A 24804-nucleotide genomic window follows, 5' to 3' on the forward strand; every position below is an offset into this window, starting at 1 on the left:
GAAAATGAGGATTGATAACGTCAGAAGCGGGAAAATTAAAGGCAGGGATCTGGCAACACTTTATGATGCCAGAATCCTGTCTGTGGTTTTCCCGCTTCTGACGTAATTAACTCTCAATCTTCCTTACTATTGTGGTCTGGTATCGCTGTTTGCCCGTCGGGGACTGCCCGGTAGTGTGGACAGGGCCTTACAATCGATGCAGACAAAAATCGAGCATTATCGTTTGAGCTATCTTGGAAAATCTCTTACATAATTCCTCCTATCCCATGTAGCCTACAATCTCCACATATCAGCTATCGTCAGTTTAACTTTATAGGTGTAATGTGTATAACATGATCTTCCTAATCGGGTAGTTGAATCAGTAGAACTTCAAAAGTTCAAAGTTGGAGCAAATGCTTTTTTGTTGACCGGGCGGACATGAGTCTTTTTAGAGTTTATATATGACATATTTGTTTTTGATGTTGTTAATAGTTTATATATGACATATCTGTTTTGACGTTGTTGCCTTTTTTAGAATGATTTATTGTTAATTTGTTCTCTTCATTTATTTATTTCCTTATTTCCTTTCCTCACTGGGCTATTTTTCCCTATTGGGGCCCCTGGGCTTATAGCATCTAGCTTTTCCAACTAGGGTTGTAGCTTGGATAGTAATAATAATAATAATAATAATAATTAGATTTTACCTTACTACGTCTTACTCATATTCATGACGTTGATATCTAAATCTAATATGTTTATCTTACTTCTCTTAATTCTGTTTACGAATTCAATAAATTGAGCAGTGTTCAACTAACAGACCAAATAGATACCCTTATCTAATTCTCACATTTAAAACAAGGAAAGTTTAGCTCTTCTATCACCAACACATCGTGCCTAGATATCGGTCCGTTCACAATCCGGGTTCACGAGCTGTCCACTCTAAAAGCATTATCATTATTATTATCAATATAAATAGCAAAGCTACAAGCAGTACCAGCTGAACTCGGTTGAGTCCCTGGTTAGGCTGAAGGAACGTAGAGAGTAGAGGTCCCCTTTTTGTTTTGTTTCATTGTTGATGTCGGCTACCCCCCAAAATTGGGGGAAGTGCCTTTGGTATATGTATGTACAATCTTACTTGGAAAAGCAAGATGCTATAAGCCCAAGGGCTCCAATAAGGAAAAAGAGCCCAGTGAGGACAGGAATAAGGAAATAAATAAATTATATAAATAGTAATGAACCATTAGAATAAAATATATTAAAAGCATTAACATTGAAACATACTTCATATATATAAACTATAAAAAAGACTTATGTCAGCCTGTTCAACATAAAAATATTTGCTCCAACTTTGAACTTTTTAAGTTCTACTGATTCATTCCACTACTTGGTCACAGCTGGAATAAAACTTCTAGAGTACTGTGCAGTATTGAGCCTCATGATGGAGAAGGCCTGACTATTAGAATTAACTGCCTGCCTAGTATTACGAACAGGATGGAACTGTCCAAGAAGATCTGAATGTAAAGGATGGTCAGAATTATGAAAAATCTTATGCAACATGCATAAGGAACTAATTGAACGACTGAAAAATCTTATGCAACATGCATAAGGAACTAATTGAACGACGGTGCCAAAGATTAATATCTAGACAAGGACTAATAAATTTAATAGACCATAAGTTTCTGTTCAACAAATTAAAAAGGTGAGAAGAAATGTGATGGACAGTGTTTTCCATATCATGACTGAAGATGGTTAAGGAATTTGAAAAAATAATGAAAGAAAAAGAAAAGAAAGAATCAAGCAAAAAGATAGTGAACCAATGGGCAGGAAAGGTTCAATAACACAAAGAAAGAAGAATCAAGTACAAACAGATACAGATGATGAAGAGAGAACACTAGCAAAAACAACAAGAAAGAAAGGTTCTGTATCACAGCAAGAGGAAATGAGTTGAAAAAAATACAAGTGATGAAGATACTATACTTGAAGACGAAGAACTAAATGGAGATAGTAAGGCAGTAGCAGGGCCTTCCTATGCTAGTAGAACAAGTGAATCATCAAATGACGAAGTCTTGAGTTTGCATGATAGTTCAGAAGAGAGCTTTGATTATGAAAGACAACTTTGATTTTGACATTCCCCTTGAGGAACCCAAAGAAAATTCTTGGGTTGGAGTAAAAGTTGAAAAAGAAACATCGTCTAGCAAAGGTAGAAAAGACATCCTTCTTTGAGGTCTACATTGCCAACTCATAAAGGTAGATGAAGGTGGCTATGAAGTGTCATTTCTGAAAGAAAAAAAGAGCTGGCTTTTACATAATGCCAGAAATGGAAGAAATGTCCTATCCACATCACCGAGACGAGTTAGATGTTCTTGGAAACCCAGAACAAGTATATAGAAATCGTTTATATGGGTTTTTATATCCATTTATTATAAAAACAATACTTGTCTCCCACTATTCAAAGTTAATATGAATCAATGCTAAAAGATTTTCAAGTTCATTTTCAAACTATCCAAAGAATTTCAGTTATAGTGTGTAAGTGCTAGTATACAGGGATTTTGACGAAGGAAAAATCTATTTCTGGGCTCAACCTGTGTCGCCCAGCGAAATGCTCCTTAAAGCACCATTTCAAAGGTATAAATACTGCTAAATATACCAGAGAAAAAAGTTGCATGGAATGCTAAGAATATATCCAGCTCGCTCACCCCTAAAAGGGTGTCGGTAATAAAAATGGGGCGAGTGATACCACTACCAGAGATTCCTTTCCAATCAGACTCCTCCCTCCTCAAAATCCTCCGCTACTACGAGGTGTCGTTCACTACAGCCACTGCCCCCCCCCCCCCCCCTCCCCCCCCACCAATCCTTCTCCCATCATTCCTTGTTAGCACCCGTGAACGTTCGGACGTGTTTTTCGTTGCTCTGTGTTATTTTATGTTTGAGAAGATGTCAGGCATTTTGAAGATCCATGCTCCCAAATTGAGTATTATATTTGTCTGCTTGGGATTTCTAGGTAGCGACACACGTTCATTCAATAACCTTGTTGGGTTTTATCTCAGCCACTTTGTTGGCGCTCCCTGACGGGTGTGTATGCGGTCTTTTGGTGTCCCTTCCTCGGGATCTCTTGTATTTAGTTAATACAGTATACCATATTGATTCCCATGGGAAGTAGCAAAGTATTCTCAGGTCAAACAATATTATTTTTTTTACTCTATAGATAACTATGCGGATATTTCTTTTATTCTAGTAAAGTAGCAGTTTGCTCATTTTTCTTTCAAAACCCCTTTTGTTTTTGTGAAAAGTTAATCTCATATAGTTACAAGGTGTATAATTAAAATAGAGGTGATACTTCAAAGAATATGATATAATACAGTACCAAGTTTTGTTGAAAAAAAAAATACAATTTTTTTTCTCTGACTGTACTCTCTACATTTTTCATATGTATAAGCCTTCCCCTACACATACATTATCAAGTATATCTATTTTGTATTATGTATTCATGTTATTCAAGCAATACATTTCATTTACAAGATGAAAACATGTTAATCACATATTTTGCTTTTTCATGACTTTTTCCAATAAATTTCACATGGAAGCTGTTATAAAGCAAACGAAACTCTTTGAATCATAGGCGAGCAAATAAAGCATTGAATAAAGTCTAGCATATCCAAAGGAGGCTTGGGTAGCAAGAACAACCTAAGAGATAAGAGTGAAAGAGTACCTATTGGACAGGGGAGCGTACACATTGGGCATGCCTTGATAATAGGTGCGCACCAAATTTCATGACCATTTCTTCAGCAGGGGTTTGCAATATCTATAATTTTTTTTCCATAACATGAAACTAAAACCCTTTCTTCATAGACTGTATAAAAATCATATTCATTATACTATTTGTAAGACAGACATAGTCTGCAGAGTAAAAAAGTCCATGATATTTTGAGTACCTATTGGTACAGGTACCCTAACTGTATAACTGAATTAATAATTCTAAAATATCCACTATTATAATCACCAAATTCATCAGTACTTACAATACTCATCTTCTCTTATCTCTGTTTACACATTTCGTCATATCCATCCTGTACTGCACAGGGAATACTTAACCATACGAACTGGAAGACTAGCAGCTTCACGGCAGCAACCCTGTGAAAGTAGAAAATTCCAATTTTGTGATTAGGTTACACTAATGGGTGTGAACAGGGGCCACTCTGTACAGATTCGTGACTATGTATGTAATTAGGCTGCCATACAGTGAATATAATGTTGGCACAATAAGATATAATGATGACTAATGAGTATTATGAAAAAACTAAAAGCAAACTAGTGCTATGGGTTGTGACAGCACGTGCATTCACAGAATGATTCAAAATACCAGATTTGCAATGCCAAGATGGTTCTTAAATGAAGCATGTATTCAAGAGTAAAAAAAACTCTCCTATAAACTATAAAATATTGCCATTGTTTTACATGTTTCACAAAAACAAAAGTAGAAACTGATATTTTCAAATGTTGGTAAGGCAGTGGTGCACTTTTCGCACTCCCTAAGAGAGATTAGTTCACCAAATGTTCAGCTTGGCTTCACAAGGCACCAGAAGAGTTGGAAGAACCAGGCTACATAGCTGAGGACTATGAAGCGCAAAGTAGGAGATGATGAATGGAGTAGTACTGAATTAAAAGCTCAAGATAGAGACGATTGGCGAGATCTAACCGAGGCCCTTTGCGTCAATGGGCGTAGGAGGAGATGATGATGATGAGCGAGGCCAGTGCAGTTGGATTGGGATGTACTTCAAATACAGACCCAAAAATACAGTATTACACTAGGGAGAGACACTCCAGTCTAGTTAACATTTCTTTCCCAATCACACATCTAAAATTTCCCAAAATTTAAAACAACGCATAAAAAAATGTCATCATACAGCAGCAACAAATGCTTTGCCACTTGAAGACTCAAAACAGAGGAAACACAAGATGGAGGACATGTTATTAGTAATGAATATCAAGGAAACATAGCGGCAGAATTTAGCATCTTCATGAAAAAGAAATAAAATGCAATAGGACAATTATACGAGACCCCATCTGGTGCCGTCATGCAACCTACAGGAAACGCCTACATGCTGTACAAATCTCTTAAGACAATTACTTCTTGATGCAAAAAGAAGGGATTTAAAACTACTAAAAAAGCAACACCCAAGACCAGACAACTGAACCCAAGGATACCAAATTATACCAAAGGAAATTCCAACATATTAAAACAAATAAGCTGTTTACCTGAAAGAGTTCTGGACATATAAACACTATCATAAACTACAAACAGGGAGGCCACTAGGCATTGACAAGAAACATTGGACAGGAAGATGAAAGAAAAGAACCAAGCAAGGAAGTTAAGTAGATGGCTTAAAAAGTGAATGCAGCTTAGTCCTGATGGGATGCACTTAGAAAATTCCTGCCTCACGGGATCATAAATTAACCCTTTTACCCCCAGGCTATTTGGAAATTTCCAACCCTTAACCCCCAGGGGGTTATTTTTTTCCCAGCACATTTTGCAGTATATTTTTTTTAAATTACTCTAACAGCCTTAATTTTTGTCATAGAGAGGTCAGGTTGGCCTCATTCTCTTGGAAAATGCCTGAATTTTCTCAAAAAATTATCAAAAAATATGAAAAACTAATTTTTATAGCTTTTTTTTGCAAGGACGTACCGGTACGTCCATGGGGGTAAAGAGATGGCTTTTGTGAAACGTACCAGTACGTCCTTTGAGGGTAAAAGGGTTAACTGAAAAAACCGGTAAAAGTAATGACTAAAAAAAAATTGGTAGGTAAACTGGTTTTCATAAAATGAAGGTAGGTTGTATGAAAAGTCACAGCGCTAGTCTCATCTCTTAGAATAAGTTAACGACATGTAATAAGGTATTATGGCTATACCTTCAAAACAACCATCTAAAGGAGGTTGAATTTTCCTCCTACAACAGAAAACAAACTTAAAATCACAAATTTTTAAGTAATTTGTATTTTTCCTAACATACTTACCTAGAACTACCTTCTTAGGAGTTACTGGTAACTCTACCTAACCGACCAGCTTTTTGTATAGTTTACCCTCTTTCCGTTTTCTAAGGGGTCAACCTCAGGCGGTGTGATATGTGCCCTGAGGCGACCCGGGGTCGGGAAGCGTGCTAGCTCAGGTCGGCGACTCCTCAGTAAGTTTCTGGTCGCGACGTGATCATCATCTCGCCGCGCTCTCTTTTACTTTGTGCGATTTTTCAAGTAGGTAGAGAGTAGATATTGATGAACAGTTCCAAGTGGGATTATCAGAGATTTTCTCGAATGATTTAATGAGCTCGAAGACAACGATCAACAAATACTGGCATATTAGTAACGGCAAAGTCCCCACCAAAACTGACGCTTATGCTTTGATGCAGCAGAAGCAATACTTTAAAGAGATAAAAACAATACAACGAACAAGAAATGCAGCCATTTCTCGTCCACTACCGGACATAGGCCTCAAGAAATCAACTCACGTCTGGCATTCGCCCAGTTTTCATCACAACGCTGGCTAGTGCAGATCGGTACTGGGAGATTTTCGTTTGTACGCTCACAGCAAACCAACCTACTATGGCAGGCCCTGACTAATACAGCCTGGCTGATCGTGGCAACACGCAAACCCTTTCACCACATTAAGGTATCTCCACTCACAAAGGGATAAAAGCAAAATATATTATTATTATTAATTGCTAAGCTACAACCCTAGTTGGAAAAGCAAGATACTAAAAGCCCAGGAGCCCCAACAAGGAAAATAGCCCAGTAAGGAAAGGAAACTATGAAAAATTAAATATTTTAAAAACAGTAACATTGATATAAATATTTCCTATATAACCTAAAAATACTTTAAACAAAACAGGACGAAGAGAGATAAGACAGAATAGTGTGCCCGAGTGTACCCCCAAGCAAGAGAACTCTAACCCAAGACAGTGGAAGACCATGGTACAGAAGCTATGGCACTACCCAAAACTAGAGAACAATGGTTTGAATTTTGAGTGTCCTCCTAGAAGAGCTGCTTACCAAAGCTAAAAGTGTCTCTTCTACCCTTACCAAGAGGAAAGTAACCACTGGACAATTGCAGTGCAGTAGCTAACCCTTTGGGTGAAGAAGAATTGTTTGGTAATCTCAAGTGTTGTCAGGTGTATGAGGATAGAGGAGAATCTGAAAAGAATAGGCCTGACTATTCGGTGTATGTGTAGGCAAAGGGAAAGAACTGTAACCAGAGAGAAGGATCCAATGTAGTACTGTCTGGCCAGTCAAAGGACCCCATAACTCTCTAGCGGTAGTATCTCAACGGGTGGCTGGTGGTGCCATTACAGCTAGTTTATTTATTAGTTTGGATATACGACAGAACAATACCATACTATAGCACTAGAGTATTGTTACTAGCTGAGCTACAAGCCTGGTTGAAAAAGCAGGAAGTGATAAGTCCAAGGTCTCCATCAAGGAAAAATAGCCCAATAAGGAAAGGCAATATGGAAATAAACTACATGAGAAGTAATGAACAAAGAATATAAAATAAATCATCAGCCTCTTGAAGTAGGGAATCGATATAGCACGAACCGGAAAAGGATTCAACCAATCCTAAAAAAAAAAAGGGACCGCTTGGCCAGGGCTCCAGCTTCCCGTTGAGATAATACCGCTGGTGTTATTGGGTCTTTTGAATGGCCAGACAGTACTACATTGGATCCCTTTCTCTGATTACGGCTCATTTTTCCCTTGCTTATGATAAATTTACTATTTTTACCATATTTACCTTCTTTATCTGAGGTAGCAGCAGTAGGGGATTCAGCATTATGAAGCTTCATCTGTGGTGGATAATGTGGGAGGGTGGGCTGTGTCACCCTAGCAGTACCAGCTGAACTCGGTTGAGTCCCTTGTTAGGCTGGAGGAACGTAGAGAGTAGAGGTCCCCTTTTTTGTTTTGTTTCATTTGTTGATGTTGGCTACCCCCCAAAATTGGGGGAAGTGCCTTGGTATATGTATGTATGTATGTACCTTCTTTATCTGATGTCAGCTTGTCAAGACAAAAGCAATTCCATCACTAGATACATATGAACCAATACAGACAAGAGAGCGTGCCCACCACCAATATAGATCAAACATAATGAATCCAATCAGATGACCACTTCTCCGACAATCACCTTCACTAACAACAACACGCGACCTGACGTCACTGTGACATCATGTAAACTACTTGTTTCTTCACTAATCCCAATATCGCCTATTTACTTATGCCTTACGTAGTTCACTCATGTTATAAGATATTTCAGGAATTGTATGCAAAGATATCCAATTATCCCTTTTACCCCCAGGCTCTTTGGAAATTTCCAACACTTAACCCCCTAGGGGTTATTTTTTCCCCAGCACATTTTGCAGTATATTTTTTTTAAATTGCTCTAACAGCCTTAATTTTTGACATAGATAGGTCGGGTTGGTCTCATTCTCTTGGAAAATGCCTGAATTTTCTCAAAAAATTATCAAAAATATGAAAAAAAAAAATCTATAGCATTTTTTTGCAAGGACGTACCGGTACGTCCATGGGGGTAAAGGGATGAGTTTTGTGAAATGTACCAGTACGTCCTTTGGGGGTAAAAGGGTTATAAGAAATTTCAGGAATTGTATGCAAAGATATCCAATTAAGCTGTCCAACCACGGACCTATACTGTTAGTTCCTTCTGACTTAGTATTCTGTTACCAGTCTATTGTCTAGCTTCTGGTTCCTTCACAGAGTTGACATATTTCCATTAATTGATATTTGTCCTCCTTTTATGTACTTGAAACTTTTACTTTCTTGTTCACCCACTTGAAATTTCTCTTAGCCTTCCAATTGTCTTTTCCATGAACCATTTATTCCCCCCACAGCAAAAGTCCTCCACATGAGAGCATAACATACCTACCAATTTCATTACACGCATTACCTTGCAATACGATGTCTCACAGGATGTAGATACAGGAGAGGGAGTTCCCAGCCCCCTCATCCCGTCCCTCTTAGTCGCCTCTTACGACACGCTGGGATAACGTTGGCGCTATTCTAAATTTTATATGCCCCCGCTGCCTCCGATGCCTTAGATGACCGCGGAGGTAGCAGCAGTAGGGGACTCGGCATTATGAAGCTTCATCTGTGGTGGATAATGTGGGAGGGTGGGCTGTGGCACCCTAGCAGTACCAGCTGAACTCGGTTGAGTCCCTTGTCAGGCTGGAGGAACGTAGAGAGTAGAGGTCCCCTTTTTGTTTTTGTTTCATTTGTTGATGTCGGCTAACCCCCAAAATTGGGGGAAGTGCCTTGGTATATGTATGTATGTATGAACCATTTATTCCCCCCATAGCAAAAGTCATCCACATGAGAGCATAATATACCAACCAATTTCATCACATGCATTACCTTGCAATACTATGCTTTTGTGGCATCCTTGAACCCACAAACTGTCTTCTTCTATTTCCATAAACCAATCTAATCTCCTTCAACTGGTGGTTTCAAATATACTTTCCTCTATTTGATCACCCTGCAAATATCACAAATTTTAAGTAATTTGTATTTTTCCTAACATACTTACCTAGAACTACCTTCTTAGGAGTTACTGGTAACTCTACCTAACCGACCAGCTTTTTGTATAGTTTACCCTCTTTCCGTTTTCTAAGGGGTCGACCTCAGGCGGTGTGATATGTGCCCTGAGGCGACCCGGGGTCGGGAAGCATGCTAGCTCAGGTCGTCGACTCGTCAGTAAGTTTCTGGTCGCGACGTGATCAACATCTCGCCGCGCTCTCTCTTACCTTGTGCGACCCTTTGTGTCCCCCGATCCTTTGTGCTTACCGCGTGTTACCCACGTGTTTCCCTTTCACTTTCCCTTTGCATCCTTGTGTCTCTTGGTGTATTAGCGAACAAATGCTGTTTTCACATCTAACGTATAACAATTCATTTTATCCTTTTTTGTGGGAGCATCTTTTTCCCAGTTTGGCATTTTTTCTTCTAAGCGTCTAGCAACCAACCTGGCCTTACATATCTTTTCACCCCTTTTAAACTTCTCAGTGAATATCCACCTTCTGGATATAGCTTTTTGCACAGTATCATCCACCTCATATACATTGTTTTCTCTGCAACTCTGTAATTCCTTTTCCTTAGCCTCTAACACCTGCTTATTCTCAAAACCTTACAAAACCTCTCCTTCCTACCCAATTTTTTTCAATACAGTATTCCTGTAATCTGTCAGGATTATCACTCTTTGCTCAATACTACGCAGTACTCTAGAAGTTTTATTCCAGCTGTGACCAAGTTGTGGAATGATCTTCCTAATCGGGTAGTTGAATCAGTAGAACTTCAAAAGTTCAAAGTTGAAGCAAATGCTTTTTTTGTTGACCAGGAGGACATGAGTCTTTTTATAGTTTACTTATGACATATTTGTTTTTGTTGTTGTTAATAGTTTATATATGACATGTCTGTTTTGACGTTGTTACTTATTTTAGAATGATTTATTGTTAATTTGTTCTCTTCATTTATTTATTTCCTTATTTCCTTTCCTCACTGGGCTATTTTTCCCTGTTGGAGCCCTTGGGCTTATAGCATCTTGCTTTTCCAACTAGGGTTGTAGCTTGGATAGTAATAATAATAATAATAATAGAAGAATCCTGTACGTTGTATGCACCTCTCGAGTATTTACTAGATCTTTTACCAGCCAAACTTAAAACTGACCTTTCTTCTATCTGATGGGTGTCCTTATATACTGCTCTAACCCTGTTCCATTTTCTCAACTTAGGTCATTCTTCTGTCAAGTCTTCCTCCACTTTTTCATCATCTCTCTCTATTCTCTACCCTCTTATTCCCGATAATCACTTCTGTCTCATGTATGTTACATCGTTCATACGGCTGTCCCTATTTCCATTAACCTCTGACAATCTTTCTTTTTCTGTTACTTTACCCGAGCTCTTGTAATGTGTATCCTAAACATCTCTCAATGAACTACCATGTTTTACTATGACTGTCTAACCTGACACTCCTACTACCTCAGCAGGCCCTCTCCATTCTCTTTCATCCTCTCTATTATAAAACTCTTCATCTCCAACAACTACCTCCACAAGTTTATGTTCTCTTACGTTTCTATTTAACCCTTTTACCCCCATGGACGTACCGGTACATCCTTGCAAAAAAATGCTATAAAAAATTTTTTTTTCATATTTTTGATAATTTTTTGAGAAAATTCAGGCATTTTCCAAGAAAATGAGACCAACCTGACCTCTCTATGACAAAATTTAAGGCTGTTAGAGCAATTTAAGAAAAATATACTGCAAAATGTGCTGGGAAAAAAATAACCCCTTGGGGGTTAAGGCTTGGAAATTTCCAAATAGCCAGGGTGTAAAAGGGTTAAAGCAATTCTTAGTTTGCTGCAAGACTCATTTTTTATGAAAGCCTATCTAGCCTTGTGTACTGCATTTAATGTACCCCTTACAACCCCTTCTCCCGTACTTATCTATAAACTAGCTGGATTTGAAGTCTCTTCCCCTACTAAGTTTGGTAGAGCAGGATTTCTACCACAAAAACTAGCTGGTTAGGCAAAAGTCCTACATTATTTACTTAACAGTTTCTTGCACATACCACCAATCTCAAAGCTATTGGCCAACTCGCATCTTCCTCAGACTTCTTTTTAGGATCCCAACTGTTTTCTCGGACAATCCATTGCTCCATGGCAATTCTGCTGTTGCTGCCAACAATTTTATATTCCACATTTCAGTCATTCTTCACATTTTACCATTCTGGAACTCTTCACCATTATCAAAAAAGTATTTTACATGGTGCTCCAAAAATGTGACCCACCCATCAATAAAGGTTCTTATGATAGTATCTGGCCTTTTGTCATTAATCTAGTATTATTATTATTACTTGCTAAGCTACAACCTTAGTTGGAAAAGCAAAATGCTATAATCCCCGGGGCTCCAACAGGGAAAATAGCCCAGTAAAGAAACAGGGAAAAATAAAATATTTTAAAAGAGTAACAACAATATTGTGACTCGCATTCTAACCTCATTTAGAGTATAGGAAGATGGTACGACGAAGTCAGGATTGAGGAATGCCAGAAAACTGACTGGGGGATGAAGCCATCGTGTTGGTCTTGATTACGGCACGAACATCCGGCCATGATTGCTGATACTGTAGTCGGTGCCTCCCTAAAGAATGAAAAGTATATAAGTAAAACTTTAATGCATAAATCAAAACTCTAATAGATGAGGTACAATTTACAATACTGTATATTGCATTGTAATTAACATACTAGCTGTTTATACATGAAAAATATCTATTACTGAATGATAATGAGATCACAAAGAACAAAATACTGTTATGAGTAACCATATCGAAGTGCACAAATTATAGCCATGATGTCTCTACCAGATATTTATGTCAAAATATAGCAAAAGAAAAACTCTGTGGATGTCACAGGTGGTTTTAACCCTTTTACCCCCAAAGGACATACTGGTAAGTTTCACAAAACTCATCCTTTTACCCCCATGGACGTACCGGTACGTCCTTGCAAAAAAATGCTATAAAAAAATTTTTTTTTTCATATTGATAAATTTTTGAGAAAATTTAGGCATTTTCCAAGAGAATGAGACCAACCTGACCTCTCTATGACAAAAATTAAGGCTGTTAGAGCAATTTAAAAAAAATATACTGCAAAATGTGCTGGGAACAAAATAACCCCTTGGGGGTTAAAGGTTGGAAATTTCCAAAGAGCCTGGGGGTAAAAGGGTTAAAACACAATAATTGTCACAAGGCTTTAACGTTTTTTGTGTTATGGTTATTTTTACTCTTGATACATACAAAAACACAAAATTCTAAATTATTCAGATAACTTCAGTGTACCATATGTCCTCTGACTCCAAGGTTGAAAATATTATGCATTCTGCACATTTAATATCACAAATTCTAAAATTAATTTGTATTTTTCCTAGCTATACAAAACCAAGTCCTTTAGTATTGGGTATGATTTCGGCGAAAGCTGGAAACGCCCGTTGCAGAAATTAACAAGGTGCTGGCAGTACCGCTAATGGTAGTTGCCTGTAGGAGGCAGGGGGAGCATTATATCCTGCCTTATCCTCCCCTGTTTTTGGGAGGTCTTCGGCAAAATACTACGCAGTACTCTAGAAGTTTTATTCCAGCTGTTACCAAGTTGTGGAATGATCTTCCTAATCGGGTGGTTGAATCAGTAGAACTTCAAAAGTTCAAAGATGGAGCAAATGCTTTTTTGTGGACCAGGTTCTCTATGACATATTTGTTTTTGATGTTGTTAATAGTTTATATATGACATGTCTGTTTTGACGTTGTTACTTATTTTAGAATGATTTATTGTTAATTTGTTCTCTTCATTTATTTATTTCCTTATTTCCTTTCCTCACTGAGTTATTTTTCCCTGTTGGAGCCCCTGGGCTTATAGCATCTAGCTTTTCCAACTAGTGTTGTAGCTTGGGTAGTAATAACAATAATAAAAAGGTCTGGACCACCTCTACTGGTCCTTTGTAGGTTCAAGGGCCATTACAGCGTCGTCTCACTCTCTCCTGCAACTGCATCGGTTCTGCAGCCGTAGCCGTAGGATGGGGCTGCTAAAAGGTAGCGGGTCTCCTGTAGGAGGAGAGACCCAACTCGCCCTATCCTACTCCTCCACTTCAGAGGAGTACTTCTCCAGAATACCAACTTGTCACGCGACTTTGACAATACCTGCGTACCTGCATTTCAGTATCCAGTTTCTCCACAGGTAGGCACACTGGTGCACTAAAAACTCCACTGCTTTCAGCCCCTAAAGAACTAGTTCCTCATATAGAGCATTTTAGGATCAATTAGATCACCAGATATCACAAAATATGACATAGTACCGGACCACTGGTCACTCCAGGAAGTCGCCTGCAAGGCTGACATTGCGGCTGCTTCCATCCCAGCGAAAGATGACTACTCTTCCTTAGGCTCGTTCAAAGTCGGCTCTAAGGGCATTACTCGACAGGCTCCTGCGATTCAGTGCCCTAGGGAGGCAAGCCTCGGTTGCTTTTCAGCCACTGATTGAGGTGGGGCCGTTGTACCACAAGTCAAAAGAGCGCGTCTCTTGGAGACATACACGTGTTCTTCCTTCAGGAAAACATGGCTTTCCTATCCCTCACCTTTTTGCCTCTAAAATGAAGGGGTGGAGATGTGGATTAGCAATTACCGATCTTGGTGCCTCTTCCAAGAGGTTCAAGGTCATTGTAAACATCGTGAAGACTGTGCAATGAGTGCATTTTCTACTGTAAGCCAGTAATTTTAGCCTTCTAGAAGTGTTAAAAACAACATAGAAGTAATATAAAATTAAGATGAAATATTTAAAAAAAAAATAAAAACATGAAAACAATATTAATAATTTAACAGAATTATGTAGGTATCAGAAGAATGGGATTACAAGGATTACTGGACACCCCCCTTATGTGCCACTCTCTCTGGCGTAATCTGCTTATCTGAGCGATAAACTTTTTTTATGGGAGTGTGTCTGTACTTTCCCCTGAACCTTGGTGCTTTCAGTGGGGATAATAGCATCTATGCCCTTGCCCTAGAGCATATAGGGTGAGCTGTGTCCCTCATACACTTAAAACTGTCCTCCCCAACTGCAAAGTGAAGATATGAAGTTCTGATGGGTGCCTCTTGCTTGCACATCCAGGATCTTCCAATGGTGTGAGGGACTGGATGTGCGCATGATGGAGAAGTGCGTCTATGCTCTTCTGGGAGGCTTATCATCAATACGTCGTTTTCTCCTAGCATGTGCTTTCACGGGTGCAAGAGTCTACTCCTGGTGGAGAATAAAAGGCTGATCACACGACAATGGATCACAAGCTCCAGGGTGGTGCATTTCTGGTTTGTGAGCCAATAGATTAACCCTTTTACCCCCCCCCCCAGGCTCTTTGCAAATTTCCAACCCTTAACCCCCAAGGGGTTATTTTTTCCCCAGCACATTTTGCAGTATATTTTTTTTGAATTGCTCTAACAGCCTTAATTTTTGTCATAGAGAGGTCAGGTTGGTCTCATTCTCTTGGAAAATGCCTGAATTTTCTCAAAAAATTATCAAAAATATGAAAAAAAAAATACTTTATAGCATTTTTTTGCAAGGACGTACCGGTACGTCCATGGGGATAAAGGGATGAGTTTTGTGAAACGTACCAGTACGTCCTTTGGGGGTAAAAGGGTTATAAACCACTGTGACATATGCTACTTATTCACACTTTTTTGCAGCGCCACTAATCAAAGCTTTAACCCACTACTGCACTCGCTGCTACGAATGGTCCCAAAGTGTAGCAGTCCTCGTAAAGAGTCTGGACACGTTTTAAATAATGTGAAGCGAACACAGATTTACTCCTCCAAATGGTTGTGTCAATAATGCTCTGTAAGGATCGATTTTGCTTGAAACCCACAGAAGGTGCCACAGCTCTGACTTCGTGTGTCTTCACTTTCAGCAGTTTAAGGTCTGCCTCACCGCAGTGAGTGTAAGCCTCTCTAATCAAGAGCCTGATAAAATATGATAAGGCGTTCTTTGACATCGGTAAGGAGGGCTTCTTGACCGAACACCATAGAGCTTCAGATTTGCCTCGTAATTTTTTAGTTTTGTCTAGATAAAATTTAAGTGCTCTTACAGGGCACAGGACCTCCTCCATTTCTTCACCAACCACATCTGAAAGGTTTGGAATCTCGAAAGACTTCAGCCATGGCCATGGATGGGAAGGACACTCATTCTTGGCCAGGAAACCAAGCTGTTAGGAGCATATAGCCTTACTATTACTGAAGCCAATATTTTTGCTAAAAGCATGAACCTCACTGACTCTTTTAGCTGATGCCAGATTTACTAAGAAAAGCATCTTTAAGGTGAGATCTTTAAAAGAGGCTAAGTGTAAGGGCTCAAACTTATCACTCATAAGAAACTTCAGGACAACATCCTCCAGATACCAAGCTGGTGGTTCTAGTTGACGCTCCTTAGAAGTCTCAAAGGACTTGAGAAGGTCTTGAAGGTCTTTGTTGTTAGAGAGGTCAAGTTCCTGTGCCTGAAAATGGCCGCTAACATGCTCCTATAACCTTTAATGGTAGAGGAGGAAAACTTGCGTTTTCTCCTAAGGTGTAAAAGGAAGTCAGCGATTTGGGTCAGAGAGGTACTGGATGAGGAAACTGAGTTGACTTTGCACCAATCTCAAAAAACCACTCATTTTGACTGGTAGACCTTGATGGTAGAGGTCCTCCTTGCTCTAGCTCCTCCTTCGATAAGCCTCTAGCTCTTGTTTTTCGATAGTCTGAAGGCAGTTAAGACATAGAGCTTGGAGGTTTTGATGGAACCTTTTCAAGTGCGGTTGTCTGAGAAGATCTATCCGCATTGGTAGGCTTCTTGGTATGTCCACCATCCATTGAACTAACTCGGTGAACCATTCTCTTGATGGCCAGAGGGGAGCAAATAGAGTCAATCTGGTTCCCTCGTGAGAGACAAACTTCTGTAAGACTTTGTACAGGACTTTGAAGGGGGGGGGGAACGCATACAAATCCAGGTGAGACCAGTCCAGCAGGAAAGCGTAGATGTGGACTGCTTCTAGATCTGATACTGGAGAGCAGTACATTTGAAGCCTCTTCGTTCTGGAGATTCCAAATAGGTCTATGGACGGACGACCCCAAATCTGCCAAAGTTTCTTGCAAACCTCCTGATGCAGTGTCCATTCCGTGGGAATGACTAGGTTTTTTCTGCTGAGGCCGTCTGCCATCACGTTCCTCTCTCCTTGGATAAACCTTGCGAGTAAGGCGACGTTCCTTTCCTTCGCCCAAACTAGAAGCTCCCTTGCAGTCTCGTAAAGGGACTTCGAGTGGGTCCCGCCTTGTTTGGAAATGTAGGCCAACGCTGTGGTGTTGTCTGCGTTTAATTGTACTACTTTGTTCAGAATCAACCTTTCGAAACCTTGAAGGGCCAATAGGACTGCTAATAGTTTTCCCCACCCCGAGTCCGAAGCGTCGGAACACAACACAAGGTCTGGGTTCCTTTGCGTTAGCGAGAGGCCTTCCTAAAGTTTGGTTGTGTCGTTCCACCACTGTAGGCAACTCTTGACAGACTGGAAGTGGAATACTTTCTGTCTCTAAGCCCTTCTCCTTGTCCCAATAGTGGTTGAGGTGAAATTGAAGAGGGCAGAGATTTAGTCTTCCTAGGGAGACGAACTGCTCCAGTGAGGAGTGTGTTCCCAGCAGACTCATCCACTGTCTCACAGAACAATTTATTTTCTCAAGAAAAAGACAAATCTTTAGGGGGGCTTGCTCTATCCTTGTGGATGATGGAAAAGCCTGAAAAACTAGACTGAATCTCCATCCCCAAATAAAGAATCTTCTGGGATGGGATCAGTTGGGACTTCTCTGTGTTGACAAGAAGACCCAGTTCCTTTGCTAATATCAATGTCATTCTGAGATCCTCCAGACAGCGATTGAAGGAAGACGCCCTGAGTAACCAGTCGTCGAGATACAGGGAGGCTCTGATACCTGTCGAATGCAGGAAGCGTGCCACATTTAGCATGAGCGTTGTAAAAATAAGAGAAGCGGTGCTGAGGCGGAAACACAAGGCCCGAAACTGGAAGACTTCCTACCGTAAACGAACCTCAGGTAACATTTGAAGCTCGGATGTATAGGGATATGAAAATAGGCGTCCTGGAGGTCTAAAGAAACCATCCAGTCGCCTTTCCTTACTGATGCTAGCACAGTTTTGGGAGTCTCCATCGAGAACTTTGTTTTCTGAATGAAAGCGTTGAGAGCGCTTAGATCTAGGACTGGTCTCCATCCCCCCCGAGTTCTTTGGAGCCAGGAAGAGGCGGTTGTAAAACCCTGGAGACTGCAAGTCCTGTACCCTTTCTACAGTCCCTTTTTCCAACAAGTGGGACACTTGTAGAAGCAATGGCTGTCTCTTTGAGTCCTCTCGGTATCTGGGAGAGAGGTCTATTGAATCTTGAACTAAAGGGGGTTTCTTTACAAAAGGAATCTTGTATCCCTCCTTCAGCCCTTCTCTCCCAAGCCTGCCCAAAGTTCTCCAGTCTGGCCCCTACTGCTGTCTGAAGTCGAAAGCAGACTCTGCTTCGACCTGATCTTGATCCCCTCCTTTTTCCTCTTCTCCCATCAGGTCTGGAGTTACCCCTACTGACGGGTCTACCTCGAAAGGGAGGAATAAATCTAGACAAAGGAGTACCAACCTTTGGTTTACTGCTAGAAAAGGAAGTTGGAAGTACTTTCCGAGCTGTCTTAGACCAAATCATGGGCGTTTTTCTGGGCTAAAGATGCAGCAACCTCTTTCACAAGATCTTGTGGGAACAGAGAATGAGAGAGCGGCGCAAACAGTAATTCAGACCTCTGACAAGGGGTGACCCCCATGGAAATGAAAGAACACATCTGAGCTCTTTTCTTGAGAACTCCAGCCGTAAAAAGAGCTGCTAATTCGTTAAGACCCATCCCTCACAGCTTTGTCCACGCAAGACATAATCTGAATAACACTATCATTGTTCTTAAAAGAAGAAGCTTTCTTACCCAAGGCTCCCAGAGTTCAGTTGAGAAAGTTGAAAACTTTGAAGGCTCTGAAGACGCCCTTGAGAAGATGATCGAGTACCGAAGTCGTCCAGAAAATTTTAGTATGTCTCATGGCTAATTGACGAGAAGAGTCTACTAGGCTTGAGAAGTCCCCCTGGGCAGAGGCAGTCACTCCCAAGCCGACAACTTCTCCTGTCTCGTACCACACACTTGACCTGAAAGCTAGTCTAGCTGGGGGGAAGGAAAAGGCCGACTTGCCTAGATTTCTCTCGGACTGCATCCAGTCTCCCAACAATCTTAAAGCTCTTTTAGATGATCTTGAAAGCACCAACTTTGTAAAAATAGGAGCTTGAGTGCTGTCCCCAAGGGGAACTCTGAAAGGGGGGAGCATGGAGTAACAGGAACAAAGTGACTAGGAAATCCCTCCGTGAAAACTTTCAAAATTTTCTTAAGGTTCAAAGAATGCTGTGCAGTCTTAGGCTCTTCTTCCTCTGATAAGTCTTCCAAAGGTTCAACTGCGGAAAGAGGATCATCTACATCTTCTTTAGAAGAAGGCAATCGCTCTGGACTGCTTCAATGACTACAGCCAGGTCTTTGAGGCAATAAATAACTCTGATCTATTGAGATCATTTTCCTCTTGAGAGGTCTGGAAACTTGACGCCAGTCGCGATTATATTTTTTACTGACTAAAACGTCATCTGAAGATGAGGTAAACTTAACCTCACCTTTCCCATGGTGAGGGCGAGCGTTTCGTGAAATGTCAACAGAAACGCTCGAGGGGACGTCTCCTCGTGTGGACGTCTGCTCGTGTGGTTACGCCTCTCGTTCCCTTTTGCTGATCGACATTCCTTCTCCCAGGGGTTGGGGAGCTTGGAAGAGGTCTTAGGCTAGGTGAACGACAGGTACGAGCAGACGCACCCTCCACACCACTGAACACATTCCCCGCACTTTTGGCACTAACACTGGCATTTTTAAGCATATTCACATCGGACATAAGCTGGTTTCTGTCCGTAGCAAGCGATTCAACCCTAACACCAAGGGCTTGAATAGCACTCATCATATCCTTAAGTGAAGGCTCATCGGTAACAGTAGGAGGTTCATGAACTACCACTACAGGGGAAGGAATAGGTTCAGGGACATGAGGAGAAGAAAATTCTCTAGATCGAGAAGAACTTCTTCTGACTCTATCTCTCTCTAACTTACGAGTGTACCGATCGAAATCCAGCCACTCGCTCTCAGATAACAACACACATTCATCACATTGATCCCCTAATTGACAAATCTTACCTCTACATTTAGTACAAATAAGAGTGGGGATCGATAGAGGCCTTAGGAAGGCGGGTTTTACAGCCTTTCACACACTTTCTATAAACTGGGGAAGGGTCAGCCATTTTGGAAAATTCCAGAGAGATCAATCAAACAAAGGTCAAAATAATTCAAATCAAAAGAGGTTCAAGAAAATCCGTAAGTAAATCCAATCAAGCGAAAGCCAATTAACCAAAAAAAAAAAAAAAAAAAAAAAAAGTACCTCACCAAAGATACTGCAAAAATCGAAGGTTATAACGAGCGAATGTTCCAATGATGTCGCCAGCAATGGCGGCAGAGAAGATCTGAGAACTCCTGGAATGGTTCCAGTTACCTGGCGAGTGGTGGCGCTAGTAGTACACCTAGCTACCCAATCTGCGATTGCCGCGAGTTTTGAGTTTTCTGTCGTGACGTCAGCGACGTAAGCTATATATATACATCCACCGACTAAGTCAGATGTTTAAAAATACAAGTTTCATTGTTTTCAGGGTTAATATAAGATACTTTAATTACTTAGGAAACTGGAATTCAGTGTAAGTAATGGACGAGGGCTGGCTAGCTTGGCCTTTTTCACTATATCTAATGGAGTCTGGGCTATGATAACTTATGTATCCATCGATTAAAATGTGAAGTATATTTTTCACCCCGAGGCCATTGTTTACATTTGAGAGACTGATGGCGAGTTACTGCACATGCGTTGGTTCCAAGCGGTCAGGGGAGTTTTCTGTGTATTTACAATAACGTAATTATTACCTGGTTTTTTAACCAAGGGTAGTTTGTAGCACTACGGCTAAGCGTCCTAATTTGCTTATTATCGCTCCGACTGTTATCTTGGTATAGAATAAAAACGTTTGGAAATGGTCTACGGATCTTAAATATGACACGGCTTTTAGCATAGGTTAGGTGGGTTTTTCTAAGTTAGCTTCTCCCGTCGTACTCGTAGGTAAGGAAACTGTTGTGTAAGGGGGGGGGGGTCCCGGGAGGGCGAAGCCCCCCTGGGTAAGGATACGGCTTTAAGCATAGGTTAGGTGGCTTTTTCAAGTTAGTTTCTCCCGCCAAAATAGTTTTTAGAACGACGGCCACAGTTCAGAATATTCCCGTTTTCTACGGGATCTGGCCATCACCCTACAAAGGCTCCTTAACCAATTACTAGCTTCCAAATATTTATGCAGAAGTTCCCGGATGTTGTTATACAACAGCCAATTTTTTCCACCCTCACTTTCAGTTTCAACTATACTGTACTACCATCATGAAAACCCATCTCCAAGAGGAAAGTACAATCTATTTCAAAATTTAGTGTAATCTAATCTATATCGGCAATTGATTAGGATGAAAATGCTCTCCGTTCAGTGTATAGCATTTGTGGCTCAGGTGAAAGTAAAAAAAAAAATCCCCGAGTGACCCCCAGGGGTGATGTACACAGCACATACCGCTTGCCAGAACATAGGAGCAGCGAGATTACGTTTATTTGCAACCAAAGTGAGCAGTGGCAGACCAAAAACCATTATTAGGACGTTAAGTGAATCATTGAAAATTGTAATACTTTAATTTTCATCCACTTACATGAACCATATATTTTTCCAACTGGTTATCTTGTGTTTATTTTGTATTTCTGACCATTATTATAGCTGCAAATCACTCATTTTTGGCCTTTCCTCACCCCCCCCCCCAAACATGGTTTCTGACTATAGTCCATTTCTTTTAGCAATGCATATTTGCACCGACTTGCAGCGGTGCCCTTTTAGCTCGGAAAAGTTTCCAGATCGCTGATTGGTTGGACAAGATAATTCTAACCAATCAGCGATCAGGAAACTTTTCCGAGCTAAAAGGGCACCGCCGCGAGTCGGTGCAAATATGCATGGCTAAAAGAAATGGACTATAGTGTCCCCTGTAATTGTCTTTGTATAATGGGGGTCCAAAAACTCGTGAATGGGTGGTTTGCCCCAATAATCAACGTAAGAAATGCATAAAACACAAGATAGAGAGTAGGAAAAATATATGATTCATGTATTTGGCTAGAAATTAAAGTATCAGTTCAGTTTCACCTTTCCAGTTCACCAGTCAGGGACGTTACCGCACCGGCCACAACCACCCTGTAGTTCTTTAATATTTTCCTTCTCTCGTCGCTAAGGTCTGGACAGCAAAGAATGAAATGAGAAAGGTCTTCAGTTTCTGGCCCCACACAGTTTACATTCTACCCTTGCTACTAATTCATATCTTTTTCTATCATTTCTAATATACTGTATACCATTTTCAGCGATCCCTTATGGTAAAGGACACACAGCAAATGAAGTAGGGTTAAGTAGGGAGCACCCTACAGTAGGTTAGGACATATCCACTAAGCTGAAATTTTCGGCCCGAAAATTGGCCAAAATTTTCGGAAAAATTTTCGGCTCGAATTTCGGCCGAAAATTTCTAAAAAATTTTCGGCCCGAGAATCAGCCGAAATTTTCGAAAAGACTTGGAAATCAATGTAAGGTTAGGTGGGCAAGCCTTAGGTTAGGACATCCTCTCGACTTATTACAACTCTGGCACAACGGCCAAATTTTTCTATACCCTAACAGTAACATACTTTATAAATACCTTAAAAAATTCTATTTTTCCTTATTTCCTTTCCTCGCTGGGGTATTTTCCCTGTTGGAAAATACAGCTTTTCCAACTAGGGTTTTAGCTTAGCAATTAATTATCCTTAAAAAGTTCTATTTTTCCTTATTTCCTTTCCTCGCTGGGGTATTTTCCCTGTTGGAAAATACTGCTTTTCCAACTAGGGTTTTAGCTTAGCAATTAATTATCCTTAAAAAGTTCTATTTTTCCTTATTTCCTTTCCTCGCAGGGGTATTTTCCCTGTTGGAAAATACTGCTTTTCCAACTAGGGTTTTAGCTTAGCAATTAATTATTATAATTATAAAGTAAGCAAAAAAATTTGCAATATGACCTTTTGCCGCTGAAAATCGTAGGCGTACAAACCCTAATTATTATTATTATTATTATTACTATCCAAGCTACAACCCTAATTGGAAAAGCAAGATGCTATAAGCCCAGGGGCTCCAATAGGGAAAAATAGCCCAGTGAGGAAAGGAAATAAGGAAATAAATTAAAACCATAAGCCTACCTATTAACATTAAAAGTAGAAATAGCCTATTGAGCAAAAGAAATAAACTATATAAGTAAGGAATAATGAAAATAGAACATCTCGAGATTTAACGTTAAATAAGTCACATAAACTGACTACCAATTTCAAATAGATACGATATTCATACATTATGTATACAACACTTAATTTGGCAGTATGTATGGTATGTATACCATCAAACAGTTTATGAAATCACTTACAGGATGCAATTTTGGGCAGGATAATAACTGAAGTAAGTGGGATCCGTTTAAATACGACTGGAAGTGACTGGAAGTCTGGAAGTGACTGGAAAACCAAGTTATGGAGGTCACGTTGTTCCAGGAACTTCCAACTGTTATCACTTACATGATGCAATTTTGGGCAGGATTATAACTGGAGTAAGTAGGAACCGTTTAAATATGACTGGAAGTCTGGAAGTGACTGGAAAACCAACAGTTATGGAGGTCACGTTGTTCCAGGAACTTCCAACTGTTATCACTTACATGATGCAATTTTGGGCAGGATAATAACTGACGTAAGTGGGATCCGTTTAAATACGACTGGAAGTGACTGGAAGTCTGGAAGTGACTGGAAAACCAACAGTTATGGAGGTCACGTTGTTCCAGGAACTTCCAACTGTTAACAGTTCATCTTTACAACGGCTCTTCTAGGACTGGAAGTGACTGGAAGTCTGGAAGTGACTGGAAAACCAACAGTTATGGAGGTCACGTTGTTCCAGGAACTTCCAGGGACCAGGTCCAGGAACTTACAACTGTCAACAGTTCATCTTTACAATGGCTCTTCTAGGAATTTGGGACTTATTTTAGAGTTTATTATTATTATTATTATTATTATCATCTATTCTTTATAGTTTTATATAATTCTAACTTTAGTAACTCTTTATAATCTAATCTCAAGATATGTTATAGTCTTTTTCATTAATTCTCCCTTAGTGTTTCTTACAATAATAATAATAATAATAATAATAATGATAATATTATTATTATTATTATTATTATTATTATTATTATTATCTATTCTTTATAGTTTTATATAATTCTAACTTGAGTAACTCTTTATAGTCTAATCTCTAGATATTTTATAGTCTTTTTTCATTAATTCTCCCTTAGTGTTTCTTACAATAATAATAGTAATAATAATATTTATAATAAAATAATAATAATAAAGATAATAATAATAATAATAATAATAATAATAATAATAATAATAATAATAAAAATAATAATAATAATAGCAAATAAATCTACTTTGGAATATAAAGTTGAATATATAAACTAGAATACAGATGATTTTGTTCTCATTTTAGAATATAGTTCGTGTATTCTATTAAATGATTTAACAATATTTAATATATTGTGGAAACAGTAATATAGGATGAATATACTAAAAAATAAAATTACTGATAATAATAATAGCAAACAAATCTACTTTGGAATATAAAGTTGAATATATAAACTAGAATACAGATGAGTTTTGTTCTCATTTTAGAATATAGTTCGTGTATTCTATTAAATGATTTAACAATATTTAATATATTGTGGAAACAGTAATATAGGATGAATACACTAAAAAATAAAATTACTTTAACTTATAGTCGGGATTTCATTCAATTGTTAAAATAGAAATTAATATAAATAAGTTAAAACTGCTTGTAAGGATCAGTCATTAAAAAAGACTATTGTCTAAGCTATAACATTCTTGCATATAATATATATTCTCTTGTGAACTAACACAACAATATATAATTATATACAAGAAATGGAATGTGTTATATCCCATTTATGTGTTATTTGACTGTAAATTTAGAACTCATGAAGGGTTTCTAGTCAT

General features: G+C 39.3%; 1 long non-coding RNA gene across 3 annotated transcripts in view; it reads right to left on the reverse strand.

Annotated features, from left to right (window-relative positions):
- Positions 1-23634, reverse strand: part of LOC137637069 (uncharacterized) — a 28869-nt gene extending 5235 nt beyond the window's left edge. Inside the window, exons 1-3 of one of the 3 annotated variants that reach the window (XR_011043368.1) lie at positions 23320-23634; positions 12009-12160; positions 3999-4110 (exon numbers count right to left, since the gene is read on the reverse strand). This is a non-coding gene — a long non-coding RNA (uncharacterized lncRNA). The other 2 variants (XR_011043370.1, XR_011043369.1) reach the window with 2 other exon arrangements.
- Positions 23635-24804: the final 1170 nt, after the last annotated feature.

This window comes from Palaemon carinicauda, unplaced genomic scaffold (assembly GCF_036898095.1).
Source record: "Palaemon carinicauda isolate YSFRI2023 unplaced genomic scaffold, ASM3689809v2 scaffold517, whole genome shotgun sequence".
Classification (NCBI taxonomy): domain Eukaryota; kingdom Metazoa; phylum Arthropoda; class Malacostraca; order Decapoda; family Palaemonidae; genus Palaemon; species Palaemon carinicauda.